Genomic DNA, 22,046 nt, shown 5'->3' on the forward strand with positions numbered 1-22,046 from the left:
TTTAAGAATTACGTAAGAAGATTGTATACGTGGAAGAGAGCTGGAAACACTCGAAGGTTTCAGATTGATTATATAATGGTAAAGCAGAGAATTCGAAACCAGATTTTGAATTGTAAGACATTTCCGGGTGCAGATGCGGACTCTGAGCGTAATTCACTAGTGATAAATTTCATATTAAAGCTGAATAAATTGAAAAAATAAGAAAGTATGGAGATGGGACGTGCGTAAAGCGAATGAACCACAGGTTGTTGAGATTTTCGGAGAGAACATAGGCAACGATTGATTGAAACATGGGCGACGAGTGCAATAGAATGGATAGCTTTGATAGATGGAGTAGTGAAGGCAACACAGGATCAAAAGGTAACAAGCTAAGGCCTAGCAACAGTTCTTGGATAACACAGGAGACTTTAAAACTTCCTGGCAGATTAAAACTGTGTGCCGGACCGAGATTCGAAATCGGGACCTTTTCCTTGCGCGGGCAAGTGCTCTACCAACTGAGCTACACAAGCACGACTAATGACCCGTCCTCACAGCTTCAGTTCTGCCAGTACCTCGTCTCCTGTCTTCCAAACTTCAACAGAAGCTCTTCTGCGAAGTTTGGAAGGTAGGAGAATAGGTACTGGCAGTACTGAAGCTGTGAGGACGGGTCGTGAGTCGTGCTTGGGTAGCTCATTTGGTAGAGCACTTGCCCGCATAAGACAAAGGTCCCGAGTTCGACTCTCGGTTCGGCACACAGTTTTAATCTGCCAGGGAGTTTCATATCAGCGCACACTCCGCTGCAGAGTGAAAATCTCATTCTGGAAACAAGAGAAATTAATTTTCGCAGAGAAAAGGAGAAAATACAAAAATTTCTAAATAAAGCAGGTGAAAGGGAATACAGATCTCTAAAAATTTTATTGAGACAAAATACAAAGTGGCCAAGCAGGAATGGCTACAGAACAAATACAAGGCTTTAGGGGCGCTCATAACTACGGGAAAGTAGAATAAAAGAGATGTCTGTAGGAAAGAGAAGCATCTGTTTGAATATCAAGCCAATGGCAAGCCAGTAGTAAGCAAAGAAAGGAAAACTGAAAGGTGGAAGGAATATGTAGAAGGGCTGTACAAGGGAAATGAACTGGAAGGCAATATTATACAAAGGGAAGAGAAAATAGATGAAGATGAGATGGGCGACACGATACTGCGAGAAGAATATGTTAGAGCACTGAAAGACCTACATCGAAATAACGCTCTTGGAGTAGACGACATTCTCTCAGAATTATGGAGATATGACTAAACCAGTCCACATGATGCGCAAGATATGTGAGACAGGCGAATTATCATCAGACTTCAAGAAGAAGGTATTAATTCCAAATGCAAAGAAGACAGGCGTTGACAGGTATGGTTGTTACCGGAAATATTAGCGGAACATCAGTTTAATAAGTCACGACTGCGAAATGCAGATATGAATTTTTTATAGAAAAATGGAAAAACTGGTGGAAGCCGATCTCGGGAAAAATCTTCCAGATAGACATAACAAAGACTAATCTACTTTTATAACATTTGTAGATATAGAATAAGCTTTTGACAGTGATGACTGAAGCACACTCTTTGAAATTATGAAGGTAGAGGGAAAAATACAGGAAGCAAAAGGTTATTTACATTTTGAACAGAAACCAGACGGCAGTAAATAAAGTCGAAGGACATGAAAGGGAAGCAGTGGTTGAAAAGGCAGCGAGACAGATCTGTTGCTATCCCTATTGTTATTCAGTATATATATTGAGAAAGCACTAAAGAAAGCCAAGTAGCAATTTGGAAGAGGAATTAAAGTTCAGAAAGAAGAAATAAAAACATCGTGATTTGCCCTTGACACTGAAATTCTTTCAGAGACGGAGCAATTGAACGGAACGGACAGTGTCCTGAAATTATAAAAATGAACACCAACAAAAGTAAACCAATGGTAATGGAACATAACCAACTAAGAAGATGAGGCTGAGGGAATTAGACTAGGAAATGAGACAATAAAATTAGTAGATTGTTTTGCTACTTGGGTATTAAAGTAACTGATGATGGCCGAAGTAGAAAGATATGAAATGTAGACTGGTTACAGCAAGAAAGATAGTTTTGAAAAAGAGGAAATTATTAACATATAACATGAATGTAAATGTTAAGAAGTCTTTTCTGAAGGTATTTGTCTGGAGTGTAGCCTTTTACGTAAGTGAAACGTGGACAATAAGCACTGCAGACAAGAAGAGAATAGAAGCTTTCGAATTGTGCTGCTACAGAAGGATACAGTAGATTAAATAGGTAGATAGAATGAAAAATTACAAGTTACTGAATAGAGTTGAGGACAATAGAAATTTGCGGCATAACTCGACCAAAAGATGGGATCGGTTGATACAACACATTATGAGGAATCAAGGAATCGGCATTCCGGTAAGGGAGGAAAGTTTGGGGAGGAGGACAAAAATTGTAGAGGGAGATCAAGGGATGAAAATAGTAACCATGTTGAAATGGGTGTAAGTTGCAGTAGCTATTAGGAGATGAAGAGGCTTGCAGATGGTACACTGGCGGGGAGAGCTGCATCAGACCAGTTTTCGGACTGAAGACAACAACAGCAGCAGCAGCAACAAAGCAATTATCACCAGGAGGGTTTCGCGGGAAGGTCAACGGGTTATTATTAATATAAATATAATTTTATTATAAATCGATATAAAATATGACTATATTAATTTTGTTACAGTTGACAACAGTAACTATCGAGATATTCAGATCCAGCAGTATCTTCGCTAGAGGATTACAGTCGAAGCTTGCTATTGTACTGATTACATTGTCGAATCTGTTCTAATTAACTCCGTTGCAATCACACAGTGTAGGAAATTGTCTCACATAGAAATTCTTATATGCATACAAGGGTTTGAAAAGCCGTATAAATCGAAAGAAATTAAACAGACTGCCATGCATAAAATTTATCTGCATATGAACATAGCACCATGACTGGCATTTTACTCAAACACACTTGCACATTTATCTAGCACTTGTCTCGTGAACACATGTTATAAAATCGCAGAAATTGTCTCTAGAATCAAGACTTTATAATACCGTGTCTAGATATTTTTCAACATATTAAGTGCCTCATATCAATATGACATTTACAATTACAAAAATTTGTTGTACAAACATATGAAAAGTAATTGATCCTTCTTTCACATACTTCTCTTTACAGCCGTAGCAACGACAATACTGCACCATAGTTGTTATAATAACTTAAACGTGGGGAAACGTATATAAAACAAGGTGAATACCTGTAACATACAAGTTACGCTATTATCGCATATCATAGGCAGACAGCGGTCGCCCCAAAATCATGTGATTAGCCCGGTTTGATCTTGGAACCATGAGCAGTAGGCTACGGTCATTCCATAGATATATGTATATTCTATGTTTTCTGTCTACCTCTGAAGATCACGACAGGATATATTGCGTCAGGATCCTCAAGGTTTCCCCCAAGAATTTCAAGTGGGTCTGAGAGTGCTCCTTGAACCAACGACCGAGTTCATTTCCTGCCCGTAATGACTTTACTGACGCAACCACAGCAATGTTACAGAATCCCGCGCAATGTGTTTGTACTTGTTATAGAGCAAACTTCATTTTCTTCAACATGATTGTTGTTTTGGAAGAACTATAAGCAGATTTTTACGAACCAACATTTTCTGTCTCCCTGGATATCAAAAATGTCTTGGAGTGATAAAAAGATATTTACGACAAAATCAACTAAAACCGTTTTCTTGTGAGGGATGCAGTTTATATCGTCTGCTTACGATCTATGTGCTATGAGGTTTACAGTGTGCAAAACCACAAGTACTTTTAACTTTATCTATTATGTTTCGTACTCTCGTTTTACAGTATTGACCAAACATGTTTCGGCATCTGATTGCCATCTTGAATGGATTATTGTTGTTATTCTAATTAAGTAATTACAAATAAATAAATTGGCCCATTACGTATCGAATTCACAAAAGCCGAAAGTCGTTTTCACCTTGTCCTTCGTATGTTATCACTCTTCCCAAGCTATACGACACGTGAATTACGCAGCTTACTATCTACATCAGCATAAAATATTCGCATTAGATAACCAAATTTTGTAATTATCTGACACTGCAGCTATTCCCCGCCCTGTTACAAGTGACAGGCTGATTAATTGAAAGCTAGTATAATTGTACATTGCTTCTACAAGTGCCATAGTAAGTAAAGAAATGGAAAGAATGCAGACCGTACTTGAAAACGATAAACTGCAGATCTAATTTGTTAATGTTTCACCCACTCTATAGCTTCCCCATAAATAAATGATTACTTACTGACAGTATCACAGAGTCATCGAAACTTGTTTTGGTCACAAAATAATTAAATTACAATTTGCGAGTGGCAGCACTGCAGAAGTGTTCCACTTCAATGCGTGTTTGCGATATGTTTGTTATGTAGTATTAAATCTCAGAAATTGTAACATGACCATCGCAAACGTTTGTTGTAAAAATAACAGCGAAGATATAAACAGGAACCTGACAAGGGTTAGTTGTCTATTGTTCCCTTGAAGAAATAAACTTAGTAACTGACGTTTAACTCAAGACTAAATCGGTATGTGAAAAAGCCTCCTTTTAAAATATAATCTCACAAAATTGACAGTACTGAAGACATCAGTAGATGAATTCACTTTTTTAAAATTTTTGATGTCAGGTGTTGGTTTGCCCTCTCAAAACTATTCCGACATAACCGGCTTATCTTGATTAACGCCGATCTAGGAGTTGCATTTTATAGTTTCATAGTTTCAGTAATGTATAATTCTTTGAATTGTTCGATTTTTTCTTAACATTCGCTTGTTTCCATTATTATATAGCACCACAGGCTCAAAATAATCGTCTCCTGTTAAGCCATAGCAGCAAAAATAGTTCCATTACTGAGTAATATCTTTCATATTTAGACTCATTCTAGTTAATATAGAAAACAAAATAAAAAGTTAAGTTTTTCAAATAAAGTTCTTAATGACTGATTGAACAGTCCGCGGGTGTACTGCCGGTCCATAGTGTCCAACGGGCACAATATTTCGGTGACTAAGCATGTCGCTATCGTCAGGTGCGCTGACGATAGAGAAACTGAAGAATCACTTCTTAATGATTTCCACAAGAAGTTTAATATTTCAGCTAGATTTTTTAGACCTGAATGAATTCACCTCTGCTTTTGTATCACACGATTAACTATGCGCTCTGTGGAAATGTTTTCTGTTAAGATTATAAGTTCAAATAGTGCAAGCCGAAATTTCAGTACATCACCTTACGGTTGACGGTGAAATGCATTACAATTCAGAGAAAATTCTAATACGTGGTTTGATTTCACCATGCTTTAAACAACAGATGTTAAAACATTGGCACGTCGGACGTTGGATTACCATGTGTCATCTAAGAAACTGGATGCAGTGAAGATTGTTGTACCTTGGAACACTTTTAGACTTTCTGCTCTAGCCAGATTTTAATAGAAGTTTAACTACTTTGCTATACACATGACAGCATTCACTTTTCGTGTGCAGCAGTATTTTTCGGAAATTACATAAATTGCTCCATAAAAGCAAGGTTTCTTTCCAAATGTGGAAAAGTGTTCAAGGCATAACGCAGTCATGTACTTGGGACAAATACTATATTGAAATACAAAAGTGTTGCAATTTAGAAGATTTTGACAGCACCATACACTTTATTTCATAGTTTATTTGTTTCATTATTGCTCCACAACACATCAGTAATTAGTAGTGCAATGATATTACGTGGAAGTATTATGGAAGACCAGGTAGAAGTTAAAACATTTTTAAGTAGGAGCTACTGAAAACTAATACCAATTTCCGTTTTCTAGGCACGCAAAATTGTTAAGACATTGAAGAAATGCAGTTCATTTTCTAAAGCCACATGTTCCACAGTAGAAGACTTCCGTTTCCAGGTGCAGGATGGTGCACGGTAGACGTTGTTTTGTTTAACTGTCCATATTTTACATAACTAGTTTTAAAAATATATGACTTTTTGCTCGCCATAAAATCCTATATCTGAAGAATTAATGATATCTTCTAAATAGCTTAAATATATTATACAGAAGTGTGGAGAACTATAATATTTGCAAATGGGGCGAAAAACAGGATTCGTGCTTCACAACAGCAAAAATGTAGAAAATGTCGGAAAATCTCGGAAACTACTTCTTGCGGTCTCTTGTGCTCATTCCAGCAAGTGATTCTAAAACCGGTCACTAGAGTGAAATATCAGCTAAGAAACATCACGTGCTCCTGAGTACAGCCTGACGGTACTACACTCCCCCCTTTATAGATCCCACGCTCTGAGAAGCAAAAAAAGAACAATGTGGGCAGAACCAATTAAGAGTAATGTGGTAGAGAAGATAAGTATTTAGTGCGTGTGGTTAGAAATGAAGTTCTCCAATAACTAAAACGCAGATGCACCTTCGTCAGCCCAACATCGTCGCCTGTTACGATTATAGTAGTTACGAGAACATCTAGACTGAAAGGAAATTTCCAGATTCCACATCCAGGAGAAAAACTGCTCAACGATTCATTCGACTGTTTTGTATTGTTTTCCACAACACACAGGCACACAACTGTGGAGAAAATCTAAGATTTCTATCTGTCCTCACAAGATTCAGTCTCCATATATATTCTTTCAAAATATATTAAGTGTAATAATTCTTTCTTTACTAATGTAATAATGACTTCTTTTGAATAAAGAATATATTTTTTCAAAAATCAATTTTCAGGAAAATGGGGTGCTTCAAGTACGTCTGTGAAATTGATATTTAGTTTGAGTTTAGCGCCTGAGGCATAATTACTAGAAAATGTATACAATGGCATGTTTCCATTATCCTTTATCGGCAATATGTAATAAAGCTAGTAGCTAAATACATAAAAAAAGTAACAGAACTTGTGAGTAGACTGATGGAGGCCTTACCAATTACAGGTACTCGTCAATAGAACTAATCAGAATTCGCTCTTTATATTTTGTCATCATTTTTTCCATTTAATCTAGATGATTTATTTAGTCTGTCAGTGGCGTTTGGAGAACTCCTCTCCTGTGAACTATCAGAGAGACCACTGTGTTTAGGTTAATTAGCATTCTGGAGAAAAGGAGGCACAGCATTAATCACATGCCTATGAAAAGTTATAGTTTGGTGGAAGTAGAACAGGTCGGTAATTCCTGTCGCATTTTTTGCGTCCCACACTCGTGTTTTCAGATCTTTCAGAGGCTCTTGAAGTAACAGATGAGGATTTTTCGAAGTCCAGAGTCGATCTGCAACTTCACGCACATCGATAAATTCAGCCGTTCTTCACTTTAAGTTTTAACTGTGAGACATTACATTTCGGGATACATTTTTTGGCCTAGATATACACTGTTCCTTTTTTGGATTGTATTAAACGTTTAAAAATTTCGTCAACACTTCATTGTTTGGGATGTGGCCAGTTTTAGCGTTTCTGGGAATGCAGCAATAGGTCTACATTACAGGTGGGAAACTTTTTCGTTATGGCCTCCGTCTCTTCGTTCCCATGTCAGGTACTAGTTTCGACTAAATAATATGTTCTTTCCGTGGAGCCGTGAGGAGTAACAATCTAGTTCCCAATGTTCTAACTTTTTCTTTAAGTAGTGCAGTTGTATCATTTGAGATGCTGCTTCCGTGGGTAAATGTTGCTGCGTTGGTTGATTTCCTCGTGGCGTCCTTCTGCTCTGCCGGCCGGTGTGGCCGAGCGGTTCTACGCGCTTCAGTCTGGAACCGCGCGACCGCTACGGTCGCAGGTTCGAATCTTGCCTCGGGCATGGATGTGTGTGATGTCCTTAGGTTAGTTAGGTTTAAATGGTTCTAAGTTGAAGGGGACTGATGACCTCAGATGTTAAGTCCCATAGTGCTCAGAGCCATTTGAACCATTTGAACCTCCTGCTCTGAACGGAAGCTAACGGTACTTATGTCATCCGATTTTTCAGGTGCGCTAGGTACCTGATGAACCTATAAAATCTTTCAATCGAAAGCACATGGACTGAACATAATTTGCATTGTGTGATAGAGCTAAAGGAGAAATTCTGGAAGAAAAGAACTGAAAAATGCCCATTTGGATGTTCTACTCATAACGAACTCAGTGAAAACAAACTGGGAGTTTTCTAGCCACCGTGGAAAGAATAAAATTACAAGGCAAAGAAAAAAAAGGGAACATATGAAATGAAGGCGTTGTTGATTGGTATTATAGTGACAACTGCCTGTAATTTGTTAAGTGTCCATCAGTCAAACCACAAGTTGTGTATTTTTTTATACGTTTTGAGCTACAGACTTTGTTTCGAACTGCTGATTATAGATAACGTAAGCATACCAGCGTCTATCTCTTCTGATAGTTGTGTCCCAGACACCACATGCAGCCGAAGTGTTTTCACAGACGTTGCAGAAGTATCCGAAATTTTTTCTAACGCTTCTACGTATCCGAATGCACTCAAAACGCCCGCTTAGAAGTTTTACTCGTAGTTAGTGTTCGGAAGTGATCACCATCTACAGAGACAATACTGCATGTTATTGAGACTTCTTTGTGACTGAAAAGTGTGCTATCAGTAACTTTTAACTTTTTCGGCAGCAGCTTTAGAACGTGATAGCAAACAAATAACACATTACACTTCAAGTGAAAGATTGCCAAAGGCTGCTACTTGCTTGGGCGAGTGAAGCTCCGGTCAGCAGAATGTATGTGAGCCTGCAGTAGCAGCAGACACGCTTTGGAGTTGGGGCCACCCCAACACTGATCCTACTGGACGCTGCTCAAACTGCCGCCGACGCCGACGCCCCTGAAAGACTGGAGAGGGGCGCCGGGAGGGGCGGCAGACGGAACGAAACTGGGACACCGACTCACCTCCTGCCGGCCTTCGGAAGGCGAGCGTCGGGACGCTGCAAACGCTCACAGTGACCCAATACGCAGTCGGTTCCGACGTGGGTCAGTTGTTCTGCTGGGTACGTCCCTATTTTTACGAAACAAATGGTTTGTGCTTGTGTCTTCGGTACCAAAGGACTCGGGTTCGATTCCCGGTATCTCCTCAACACTTTTTTTATAAGGAGATCTGGAATGGTGTCTACTCAGTCTCTTGAGGCCAACTGAGGAGCTGCTTGAATAAAGAAGCAGCAGCACCATTAGGATTCATCTACTGGCAATAACGGTTGGAGGGATTGGCGACATGCTTATGACATGTCCACGATCATAGATCGTTCCACGTACTGCCTTACAGGCAGCAGTCGGCCAATCGGGACAATTCGCCACTTCACCTCTGAGGATGTCTGCCGCAGCTGGAGACGAAACGTTAGGGGGGAAAGTTAACACATCGATCACGGCCTGTCAGCTAGAAATTTTGAAGTGAAGATAACGGAGCCATTTCAGATCTGAACTACGCTCCCCACAGACCTACGGTTAAACGCCTCGTTGGACCTTTGGTGCGCTCGACGCCTTGCATCATTTGAAGAATTGCGCTAAACATTGAATGTTGCGAGCACTGACGTACAGGTGGCGACGAAATTGTGATCAGTAGTCCAACGTTATGTCATCGATTTAAATCGAATTATATAGTGTGCTGAAGGTGCATCAGCCGCGCGTGATTGGGCGAGCGGTCTGAGGCGCTGCAGGTCATGGACTGTGCGGCTGATCCCGGCGGAGGTTCGAGCCCTCCCTCGGGCATGGGTGTGTGTGTTTGTCCTTAGGATAACTTAGGTTAAGTAGTGTGTAAGCTTAGGGACTGATGACCTTAGTAGTTAAGTCCCATAAGGTTTCACACACATTTGAACATTGAAAGTGCATCAGTAGCACTGGCTCACATGTCCACCACAGACAAGTGATAGCCAAGTGTAAACTGGTGGAGCATGCGCTGATATGAAACTTCCTGGCAGATTAAAACTGTGTGCCCGACCGAGACTCGAACTCGGGACCTTTGCCTTTCGCGGGCAAGTGCTCTACCAACTGAGCTACCGAAGCACGACTCACACCCGGTACTCACAGCTTTACTTCTGCCAGTACCTCGTCTCCTACCTTCCAAACTTTACAGAAGCTCTCCTGCGAACCTTGCAGAACTAGCACTCCTGAAAGAAAGGATATTGCGGAGACATGGCTTAGCCACAGCCTGGGGGATGTTTCCAGAATGAGATTTTCACTCTGCAGCGGAGTGTGCGCTGATATGAAACTTCCTGGCAGATTAAAACTGTGTGCCCGACCGAGACTCGAACTCGGGACCTTTGCCTTTCGCGGGCAAGTGCTCTACCAACTGAGCTACCGAAGCACGACTCACGCCCGGTACTCACAGCTTTACTTCTGCCAGTACCTCGTCTCCTACCTTCCAAACTTTACAGAAGCTCTCCTGCGAACCTTGCAGAACTAGCACTCCTGAAAGAATCTCATTCTGGTGGAGCAGTTGAGGGCACCTGTGGCGAATAGCGCTTTGTCTGTTGCGACAAACAAACAGAAACACACACACACACACACACACACACACTCACACACACACAAACGCGTGCGTGCGCGCGCGCGCGCGCGCGACCGAATCTTTTAAATGGTGATCTTTCGTGCTCTGTCGATGCATATGGTGACATGCAGTATTATCCAGAAGAAAATTTCTTAAATCCTATCAAGTTGATGGAGTGTGGTAGCGCAGTGGTTAGCACACTGGACTCGCATTCGGGAGGACGACGGTTCAATCCCGCGTCCGGCCATTCTAATTTAGGTTTTCCGTGATTTCCCTAAATCGCTCCAGGCAAATGCCGGGATGGTACCATTGAAAGGGCACGGCCGACTTCTTTCCCCATCCTTCCCTAATCCGATGAGACCGATGACCTCGCTGTTTGGTCTCTTCCCCCAAACAACCCAACTATCAAGTTGATAATTGCTAAACTTACTTTCTTAACTACATGTTAAATATTACTAACCTTTCCTAACCCAGTTTATTAAATAAATAGCTGTAACGTTGCATCCTGAGCATATTTCATTGTTTCTTGATTGATGTGAGACGTGATGAAATGCCATTCTCGACATCTCAGTCCCTGTTAATCGCTGCTGTAAAATGGGATGAATAGAAACGTTAGGATGAAACTTCCAAAACAGGTTTATACTATTGTACCGGAAGACGATTGGGGATATAATTCAAAGATTTGTTTGTCTAGGTTGGTACTGGACCAATCTAAGAGGCAAATTATGTATTTCGACGTTGGAGACACTGTCAGTTGATGTTTTTGTTTACCCTATGACAAGCATCAGATGTGATCCTGAATTTGCATACTTCCAACTTTAATTGCCAATCTAAGTTGTGTTGTTTTAATTTACGTACATGGTAAGTAGATTTGCAACTCTGTTTCATTAATCAAAAGTTCTGCTTTAAAGTATACATTAATCTACTTCCGTTTCGCTTAATTGAAAATGCATGGTTGTGTTTTCGGAATTTGTAAGGTGAACAAAAACGACAATCGTCAGTGTTTCTTAAGAAGAAAACCAAGAATTTGACGGAAATGAAGAACCACTTGGCACTGTTCTCAACCCACGAAAAAATGCTATGGTTAAAGCGTATAGAAAAAGTAAGCAATTACCAAGATTGTACGTACGTAAAATGTGTCATTTAGAAGCAAAGGTTACGACGATGTTTGCTTGTAAAAAATTGTCCGGTTAAACATGTCCATTTTAACAGATAGGGAGTCATTTTTAATTCAAAGACATGTTGTTCGGAAGCTCTTCGTTGCTTCTGAGGGTACGGCTTGTAGATTTCAAGGTATCGTTTCTAAACACAATGTCAGTAACGAAATGTATTAACAAACAATCAATATTCATTCAATTTAATGTTAGAAGAAAGTAATTAGAGATATAACAATTTTTCTTTGGAAAAGATAAAGAAACCACAATACATGCAATACGGTATTTTTGTTTCTGATTCTCCGAGGCCCAAAACAGATTTTGAAGTGTCCCTATTCACCACAAAGAACAATGAATAGGAAAAAAATTATGAGCTTCATTCGTCTTTGTGGGATGAATCAGAACACCAAGAATTAATTTTTTTATGTTGTAAAAGCATGTGCTAGCTCTCAAATCTAATTATAAATTTAAAGTTAAGTACAAGACCAATAATCTCATATAAGACTGAATTTCACATTTCTTTTTAAATTTATCATTATTTCTTTTAAGGCTGAAAACTGTTTCTATTTACCCCAGTTTATGTTTTTTTTTTTAAATCCACTTTTGTCATTAAAGGGCAGAGTCCTTTTGGAAGAGCAGGTGTCTTCCAGCTTTCCGTTCCTCTTGTTTCCCTAAACCGCCTAATATGAGTTATAACAAGGTTCTTTTCGAAGGGCACAACTGATTTCCTTCCCTCAGAATTCTTCAATTTGACCCATGTTGAGTTTCTAAGGATTTCATCATGGAGAAGACGTTAGACCATGATCTTCCTACTTTCTTCTCCTGACACTCTGTCTTTGAAACATCTGGAATGACGGAATATTAATCCGCAAGCTTTCCTCCTATTTTTTCCCTTGCATACTATTATTCTGTGGCTACAAAAGTTCGCGGGCTTGTAGAACGCGACAAATATTCTTCGATAATTTATTTTTTGATGTAGTAACAGATAATATCTTTCAACGACGATCAGTCAAAAGTGATTAACAATTCTGTTAAGAACACCATAGGATCAAAGAAAGTTTGGAACGAAACTAAAAGAGGTACATGAATTACGTCGCATGGTCGATGATTTAAAGAAGAAGAAAACATCAACTAGTAGCTGTATTCACATGTGTTGCAAAGCCTCTTTTGCCGCGCGGGGTAGCCGCGCGGTCTTGGTTGTTTTGCCACGGTTCGCGCGGCTGCCCCCGTCGCAGTTTCGAATCCTCCCTCGGGCATGGATGTGTGTGTTGTCCTTAGCGTAAGTTAGTTTAAGTTAGATTAAGAAGTGTGTAAGCCTAGGGACCGATGAACTCAGCAGTTTGTTCCCATAGGAACTTACCACAAATTTCATAAAAGCCTCTTTTTGTTTCTAAGGAGGTACAAGAATACAAAACAGACAGTAATATTAGCGGGCCTGTAACGCTAGTTAGTACCCCTTGTTGCCGGCGAAATGGCTTACAAATTTCAACAATAAACAATTTCCTTCGATTTTATTTTGTTTCAAAAATTAAAGCGATTTGAATAATGTAAACGGTGAGTGGAAGACAGCAGTTCCATGTCTCAGATTGTCAGCTCAAAATATGTTGTAATTCCTCTTTTTCTAAGTACAAATAATGAGCCATGTGTGTACCAAATTTAACTGAAATTCCTGCAGGCGTTCCTGACTTATTGTGTCACCCTTTCTTATCTTTACCCTAAGCCACGTGGATGCTAAGGGTATCCATTGATAATTGCACCAGTTTCGAAAGAAATTGCTTGAGTTGCCCAAGAACATTTTGATATGTCACTGTCTTTGCACCACTACCCCTCTCCTTACTCCTTGGGGTGCAGATTTATCGGAACTGTCATCAATGCGCCAAGCTACCCCGAAAACTAGGAATACGATTTAAATTTCGGTCGGTGCAGGATATTTTTACATGTCTGAGCTTCTCACCATTACACCTACCCCTGTGGCCCTAGGGATAGTAGAAGTATAGTTCATCACCCCTGCGGGAGGTAGGTACTTCTTACTCCCCTCAGAAATATTTGCGGCCTTGCTTAATTACAATCGGATGACCAGTATAGGAACGCAAAGGAGACGAACAAACATTATATTGCGTTACGCATGTAGGGGAAGGGGTAAACGTGCTATTAACATCGAGGTTTTTCGAGTCGCAATATAGGCCACAATGTGAGGTGCACGTTCCTCGCAGACTACTCTGACATGCTCATATTTTATACTCAGACCACGTTGAGTCCATGTACTTTGTGCACAATTATCTCTCTGTGCATCATCTGTTTTAAAACATTGTGTCAGGTTAAGAGTATCTCGTCCTCTCTGATATTACGTTTCTAACCCCAAAACCCAATTTCTGCAGCCAACTTTCTGGCGACGTCGCAGATTGTGCACACTCGTGCAGCCGTGAATAATACGCCGCATCTGTTCCTGACACTCCACTTGTAGTAATATATTTTCTAACATACACTGTAAATAGCAAAATTTGATTGCAGTTTGCTCTAGAAGATAAAAAATACAAATCGAGATCAGCTGTCTGAGAATGTCCATTGATACTCTCGACTACAGTAATTGAACATACTAATCTATTAGGCTAGTGATACTTGTTAAGTAAGACTCTCAGTATGTGAAAGCTGTGCAAGGGATTTATAATCTTAGAGAAATAGTTTTTATCGTAGTTGCATATAATATTATATACTCTTGCAGAAAGTTTGAAAATGTCTTAAGAATCTTCAGAATGCAAGCTAGAGTAAGAAATCGGTATTACACTGATAGCAGCTGATTCGTAAATCACCTACATATTTCTCTTGTAAATAATTTTAACCAATAACGCTGCTATAAGAGTATTTTATTCTGCTGTTCGCACGACTATAAGCTCATTTCGACACCATGGTCATTTTCAAGCTATATGCAAAACATATAAGATCTTGGTACATGAGTTTTCTAGGTTATCATTAATTGTAAATTCCGTTATAATTTTTACATTACAGTTTGGAAGCACTTACGTTCTTAGCACTTCGTTATCGTTGACGCTGCCGATATTGTATTAGTGTGCAGCTGCTGAGCACTATTTTTGAGATACTTCGTTTTTAAAATTGTCAGCTTCTGTAGACAGCTTGGTAACGACACAGTCTAATACATACAGTAGCGATACTTTCTAGTGTATGTTTAATTCCAGCTTATTCCACTGCAAATAAGAGAATATAAACACATATTTCATGCGTGAGAAGAATATATTTCTGTTGTAGTCGGTTGTTATTACCATAGGCACTTTCCCTGACACTTAAAAATTTTGTATGGTGTCTAATGAATCGCCCATTCTTATACTTCACTCGACTTTCTAATACACGAATATTTTTATAAGCGTAATTATTTTTATAATTCTTCAGGATTTCCCGGCGAAAGAAAAGACGCGAAAAACCGGCAGAAACCCGATTCAACCTAGTAATTATTTTTGTTTCAAAAGGGAATGTGTTGACGATTCTTGTCGTTTGCGGATCAGATTTAGTAACAATTGTGAAATTGGTTTTTTCTGTGTTGGAAAACAGTTTTATTGGTTTTGACGATTCATTATCACGTCTGAATGGGAGGCATATGTTATACGTTGAATAACATAACCATTACATGCCATATGGGTTTCCTATGTCCCACATTCCCTGATTTGGCTGAAAGTGTAGCGAACACAACTCTGCTTTGTTGGTTAGATATACGATGTCTTTGTGCAAACGACCAGGTCTTCTGGTCTCCACTAGAAATTTTTTGTTAGTAAAGGAGAACGACGTTATTCAGTAAATGTTTGTACGTTAGAATATGGTAAAGACGTACTATGGTTACTGGTTACATATCTGGTATATTAATCTGTGAATTTGTATGATATTATTATCTTTGTATTGTTTACTTGTAGTATTTTCTTTGCGTAAATTGTTTATCAATCATCGTTTTCGATGATTTCAGTAAAGTCGTCGATGCAATTTTCGTGTTTTGACTCAATTTGCTCATTTAAGGTTTTTTTTCGTGTATTTGGGCGGTTGAGTGTTCATTTCTCTTTCTTCCAGAAAATTCAGTTTCGGCCTCTTTGGTGTTATATGCAGGATTTCTATAGATTTACAAAGCTGCATGTCCACCAGAAGTAAAAACTAACCACATGTTCTTCCTACTATAGTGCACAAGCACAATTAAAAAATTGTCGTTACTTGTTATCTTTCCTGGTGCCGCAACTCATATGGTCAGCAGTGCAATGTGCTTAGGCTTCCGTGACCAGAGGCCATTTCAATGGAAGAAATTGTGTGTGTGTGTGTGTGACCGCGCTATGATATGATAAAACTACAGACGTTTCCCTTGCTATTACAGCCAGTCGTCTTCAGGGTGACTACTTGTCTCAAGATCAAAATAGCTGGCACAACGATGCACTGAATATATGACCCTCAACACTGCATTTGACGCCACTGGCAGAGAATGACCCTGTCAGAATAATGCGGTCATCATGGCCTGATCGCAGAATTTCGTTTAGTTAGTTCTCGAAAAACCTAATCGATTGGTGTCTTAAGCGGAAGTGATTTCATACCTAAATAAAGAACTAACTCAAGTAGGCTAAAGAGAACATAATGTTGTACCACCATGATATCTGTATGAAGAGGGCACAAACAGGACGTAGATTTGTATTGTTTCGTCCACGTTTGTTAAGTGCTGGGTACTTTTCTTTAAAAAGCAGAAAAAGTCTTTCACAAACCATGAGAAATCATTCTTTATCACTGTTGCTAAGTATTTAAACTGTAGAGCTAAAGAAACTGGTACACCCGCCAAATATCGAGTAGGGCCTCCGCGAGCACGCAGAAATGCCTCAAAATGACGTGGCATGGACTTGACAAATGTCTGAAGTAGTGCTGGAGGGAACTCACAATATGAATCCTGCAGGACTGCCCATAAATCCGTAAGATTACGAGGGCGTGGAGATCTCTTCTGGACAGCACATTGCAAGGCGTCACTGATATGCTCAATAATGTTCATGTCTGGGGAGTGTGGTGGGCAGCGGAAGTGTTTAAACTCAGAAGATTGTCCCTGGAGCCACTCTGTAGCAATTCTGGAATTGTGGGGTGTCGGATTGTCCTGCTGGAATTGCCCAAGTTCGTCGGAATGCACAATTGACATGAATGGATGAAGGTGATCAGACAGGATGCTTGTCATAGTCGTATCTAGACATATCAAGGATCCCATATCACTCCAACTGCACACGCCCCACACCATTACAGGGCCCCCACCAGTTTGAACAGTTCCCTGCTGACATGCAGGGTCCATCGATTCATGAGGTTGTCTCCATATCAGTACACGTCCATCCGCTCGATACAATTTGAAACGAGACTTCAGGCAACATATTTCCAGTCATCAACAGTCCAATGTCGGTGTTGACGGGCCCAGGCGACGCGTAAAGCTTTGAGTCGTGCAGTCATCAAGGGAACACGAGGGGCCTTGGGCTCCGAAAGCCCATATCGATGATGTTTTGTTGAATGGTTCGCACGCTGCCACTTATTGATGGCCCAGCATTGAAATCTTCAGCAATTTGCGGAGGGGTTGCACTTCTGTCACGTTGAACGGTTCTCTTCAGTCGTCGTTGGTTCCGTTCTTGCAGGATCTTTTTCCGGCGGCAGCGATGTCGGAGATTTGATGTTTCACCGGATTCCTGATTTCATGGTACGCTCGTGAAATGGTCGTACGGGAAAATCCACACTTCATTGCTACCTCGTAGATGCTGTGTCCCATCGCTCGTGCTCGCCGAGTATAACACCACGTTCAGACTAACTTAAATGTCGATGACCTGCCATTGAAGTAGCAGTAACCAATCTAACAATGGCGCCAGACACTTGTCTTATACAGGCGTTGCCGACCGCTGCACCGTATTCCGCCTGTTTATATATCTCTGTATTTGAATACACATACCTATACCAGTTTCTTTGGCACTTCAATGTAGTTTTATAATGTAATTTTGATTCTTAAAATCGAACTCATCTACATTTTTTGTTCATGCGAATTATTTGTTTAACATTTATGTACTTCAATTTTTTGTTAACAAATCCATGTAATTTGTGTCGTTAAACTATTTTTCCAGGCTGTGACAGAAACAAGAGCAGAATTGTTAGAATAGATAACTTGTGAATCGTTCTCGGATGCTACGTCCTTTGCCTTCATTTGATGTGTCGGTCCAACTGCATGTAGCCAAGTGAGATACCTAGTGTTTTTAAATTAAACTTTTTCTCAGTTATTCTGGGCTTTCAACGAGAGTCCCTTAACTGCGTCAAGCTGGTGCGCCTCTTCTGTCGGACACCACAGTTCCATATGATAACAACAGCTTCCACGTAAGACAGCAATCGCGTTGATGTTAAAAACAGGCAAATTGTTAGTACTAAATGTTGTACTTTCTCCGAAAGCACTTGACGGATTTCTAAGGTTGAAACACAACCGAAATCTTAGCGTCGAATTCTACGGTATTAACAACAGAAATCACTATAGGATCATTTGAAAAAGTGAAGTTTGTCATCCTGCACATTCACTGTAGCGAGTGGATAGAATTTGGATTGTGCACATATTGTCGTCAAAACACGGATGTCAGATGCGTGGTGATTTTAGTTGCAGCTGTTGCAAGTTTTAGAACTGTTAAATGTTTTAAACACATAGACGATATGAAAAAACTGTACTTTTCGTTTAACCATACTTCCGTGAAATGAGTTAATGAGAAATGAGTATATCTTTATTTTTATTCCCGTCGCGTTGCACAAGATACATACAAGTAAGCACTAGCATTGAATATACTTATGCGAGAAGAGAAATGCTAGTATGTAACACAAAACAACACTCGAAGATAGGCGTGTCTACGGACTATTCATGAAATCCACATTACAAAAATTCCACCTGTCACGAAAAACGTATAACACGAGAAATCATCACGTAACGGATTACAAGCTGTCCACATGATAACATGAAAAATAGGATTAATAATCACTGATGAAACCTTAGCGTCGCTTGTCATACGTCCAGGGACTATATTATTAATTTCTCTTAGCGAAATTACTAAAAGTCTTTTTCAGTCGTTACCTACATCCATCCATCTTTTAAAGGATATTATTTTCCTTGAACCAAGCTACGTGTTAACTTCCAAAAGTACTTTTTTACCGCGCAGGATTAGCCGAGCTGTCTAGGGCGCTGAAGTCATGGACTGTGCGGCTGGTCCCGGCGGAGGTTCGAGTCCCTCCCTCGGGCATGGGTGTTTGTGATTGTCCTTAGGATAATTCAGGTTCAGTAGTGTGTAAGCTTAGGGACTGGTGACCTTAGCAGTTAAGAACCATAAGATTTCATACACATTTGAACATACTCTTTTACCATTTTATTCTTTTCCGTACGTCACTGCATAAAATGCGTTAATTATTTACGAGATAATTTTGGGGTAATTTATGTCTTTCGCTTTCGAGATATATTCTATTGATGCATGTCACTATTTAAGGAAGCAACACAATTTGTTTTATAAGTACCTAAGTACTTCGCCAGATCTTCAGTACGGGACCTTTTCCTCGAATGCGTACAAAATTTGATGGAACGTAAAGTCATATATGCCGGCCGTGGTGACCGAGCGGTTGTAGGCGCTCAGTCCGGAACCGCGCGACTGCTACGGTCGCAGGTTCGAATCCTGCCTCGAGCATGGATGTGTATGATGTCCTTAGCTTAGTTAGGTTGCAGTAGTTCTAAGTTCTAGGGGACTGATGACCACAGATGTTAAGTCCCAAAGTGCTCAGAGCCATTTGAACCAACGTAAAGTCATATATGTCCATATTGCCCAGTTAGAACAATAGACCATGAAATGGGTATCTCGCTAACGGCAAATTATCGCAGAAGAAGGAAAGCTCCGCCGTTATAACCTCAGATAGGCCTGTCGGGGCCGACCACCGTCAATGGCGCCGTCTGGATGCATGTGAAGGGGCGTGGTGTCAACACACCGCTCTCGCGGCTGCTGTCGACTTTGGAGCCTCTAATTCTCATTCAGGCAATTCCTCAACTGGAAGACAAAATTTTATTGTGGGCATCCACAGCCGTAGAATTATACAATGATGAAAAAGACCGCTTCATCTGTATGATAAATATTTGCATATGTTTCAACTATTTCGCGGCGTTAGAGCCACCCCCAAAACGTATAAATAACCTGTTTCGGTTAACATTTAGATCACACATACATGAAACTGTGTAAGATAATTATGTACTCACATTTATCTCAAAAGATCACCTGTAGATGACCCAACATTCTTTGTCCCATAGTGATAAAAATATTCAACCGTCTAGAGGTCTGCTTTATGCGGTTTATTTTACCTTACCAGGTGAACGTAGGTTTTGTCACCTGCGCATCATTTGTTTTTATAGTTTTGCAGCCCATCTGGTTACCACTTTAGCCTTATTTTAGATTCCCTGTATCAGGTTGATGTTCCCTGCATTCTGCTTTCCCTCAGTCCTTCGTTTCTCTAGATAGTCTGTTTTGTAAGCAGCATTTTGTCTAAATTACCTTACCGATGTGAAGTTAACTTTCATCACCTACATAAATCATTTGTTTTATCTTTCACCTCCATCTGGTTTACCACTTTATCGTTATTGTAGATTTCCTGTATCGGGATAATGGTCCCTGCGTTCTATCCTATTTTAAACTGAACTACCGACGTCTTGACAACTAAGCGGTTTTATCACAATGGGGCAAAAAATGCTGGGTCATCTGCTGGCTATCGTTTGAAATGAATTACGAAATAAATATGAGTACATAATTTTCCTATTTAGTTTTGTGTACGGTTAGTCTAAATGTTAACCGAAACAGGATCTTCATATGTTTTGATACTGTTAATGTACAGATGTATCCCTGAAGATGTTGCTATAACGTCACGAAACTAATTGCATCATAAATAAATGTAGTTGAAGCGGTCTTTTTCATCATGCTCCTCAGTTGGCATCCGAGGCTGAGTGGACCCTGGTCCAGTTCTCCCACCAAGGAAAAATGAACCGGGAAAGAACGCGGATCCTCTACACGGCACGCTGAGACGTACCCCACCATGAAGCAACCATCAGGCTTCCCTTTGCGCCTCATGTCATTTCTGTTCCAATTGGCATCTGGTTTCCATACAGTATAAATACTTTGCGAATCTAACGTCTCGGATGTTATACTTGTTTGTGTAGTGCTGTTGTAAATTGCTATTTTTTTTTAATTTTAAAAGTGTATCTAGCGCGTGGTTGATATGTATATCATACCACGGATCTGAACGTGGTGATTTTGAAATTCGTGACATGCAATCAAGATACTCTTACATATCAGCGAGAGCCAAGATTAATGTACCCCATATTGAAATATATCACATGCAACACAACTGGCGCTATTTTCGCGAAAACTGAGCAGGACCTACAGACAGCCTTTCTCCAAACTGGCCTTGAGTACCGTTTGCGTAACGACATGGGTTCGAGTTTCAGGATTCGCAGTGGCGGCTTGGCAGAGGAGGCGCGGCGCACGGTCGGCTGCCAACATTCCGCCCTCTTAAAGGGTCAGTCCGGCGGCCGCTCGCCGCTCCCTGCTGCCCGCTGCCGTGTTCCGGCGGGCACAGCTCTGCTGAAACTCGCCAAACAATGCAGCACACCTGGGGCTGCCGCAGTCTCGACATCGCACTCAAATCATTCCTCAAACACAAATTTATTAAGATGCTGGAACTGGTGCATTTAAGGAGGTGGGCGAAGGGGGGGGGGGGGGGGGAGAACCGGGGAACGAGCCAGCAATACCTTGGTTTCTCCACTGCTAATTCAACCTTTTGGGCAAATGTATTATGCTTTCTTGTCGTTTGCAATCGTAACCTCTTGTATTTCTTAATTCATTTGTCCAGGAGAGATGTGTAGTAGACAGTTACATTCCTTACTTTCGCGAGGTAATCAGAAGAAAGACTTCGGCAACCTAGAGAAAACTGGACATCAATTTTTTGCCAGTTGATAACCCCTTACCCATTTTTGGTGTAGGAACTACAGTTTCCACCTACAGCTTTCATTGTTGTTCAGCTTTTGGAGTGAAGTGGGAGATCCATTCAACACCGAAACGATACAGAAAATAAAAAGAAGGAAGATAATATTTCGTAGTATCTTCAGTGATAGAAAGCAAAGTATAATGGCATGGTTAGCTCGGGTGCTACCAGTGGCAGCTTCAACCGTCTAATTGGAAAGGTTTTTCCTGTCCTTCGCGCACGCTGGCATATTTCCATCACGAAGTGTGGGAGTCAAGTGTTAAGTGTATCTGACTCGTGTAGATAACAGTATGGCTGTTCTTTGAGTGTGGTGTCGTGCTTGTGTCGTATGATGAGAAAAGGGTGTGTGTAACATCCGGCGCCA

The 22,046-nt window shown here is 40.5% G+C and overlaps 1 protein-coding gene across 5 annotated transcripts in view; it reads right to left on the reverse strand.

The window, feature by feature from the left end:
• LOC124607173 (golgin subfamily A member 6-like protein 22) overlaps nt 1–22,046 on the reverse strand; it is a 311,550-nt gene that overhangs the window by 279,719 nt on the left and 9,785 nt on the right. Inside the window, exon 1 of one of the 5 annotated variants that reach the window (XM_047139407.1) lies at nt 8,704–8,787. The exons of the other annotated variants lie outside the window; for them this stretch is intronic. The gene's annotated coding sequence lies outside the window, so the exon portion shown is untranslated. Of the gene's footprint in view, nt 1–8,703; nt 8,788–22,046 lie in introns of those variants that run through there. 5 annotated transcript variants of the gene reach the window in all.

This window comes from Schistocerca americana, chromosome 1 (assembly GCF_021461395.2).
Source record: "Schistocerca americana isolate TAMUIC-IGC-003095 chromosome 1, iqSchAmer2.1, whole genome shotgun sequence".
Lineage (NCBI taxonomy): Eukaryota > Metazoa > Arthropoda > Insecta > Orthoptera > Acrididae > Schistocerca > Schistocerca americana.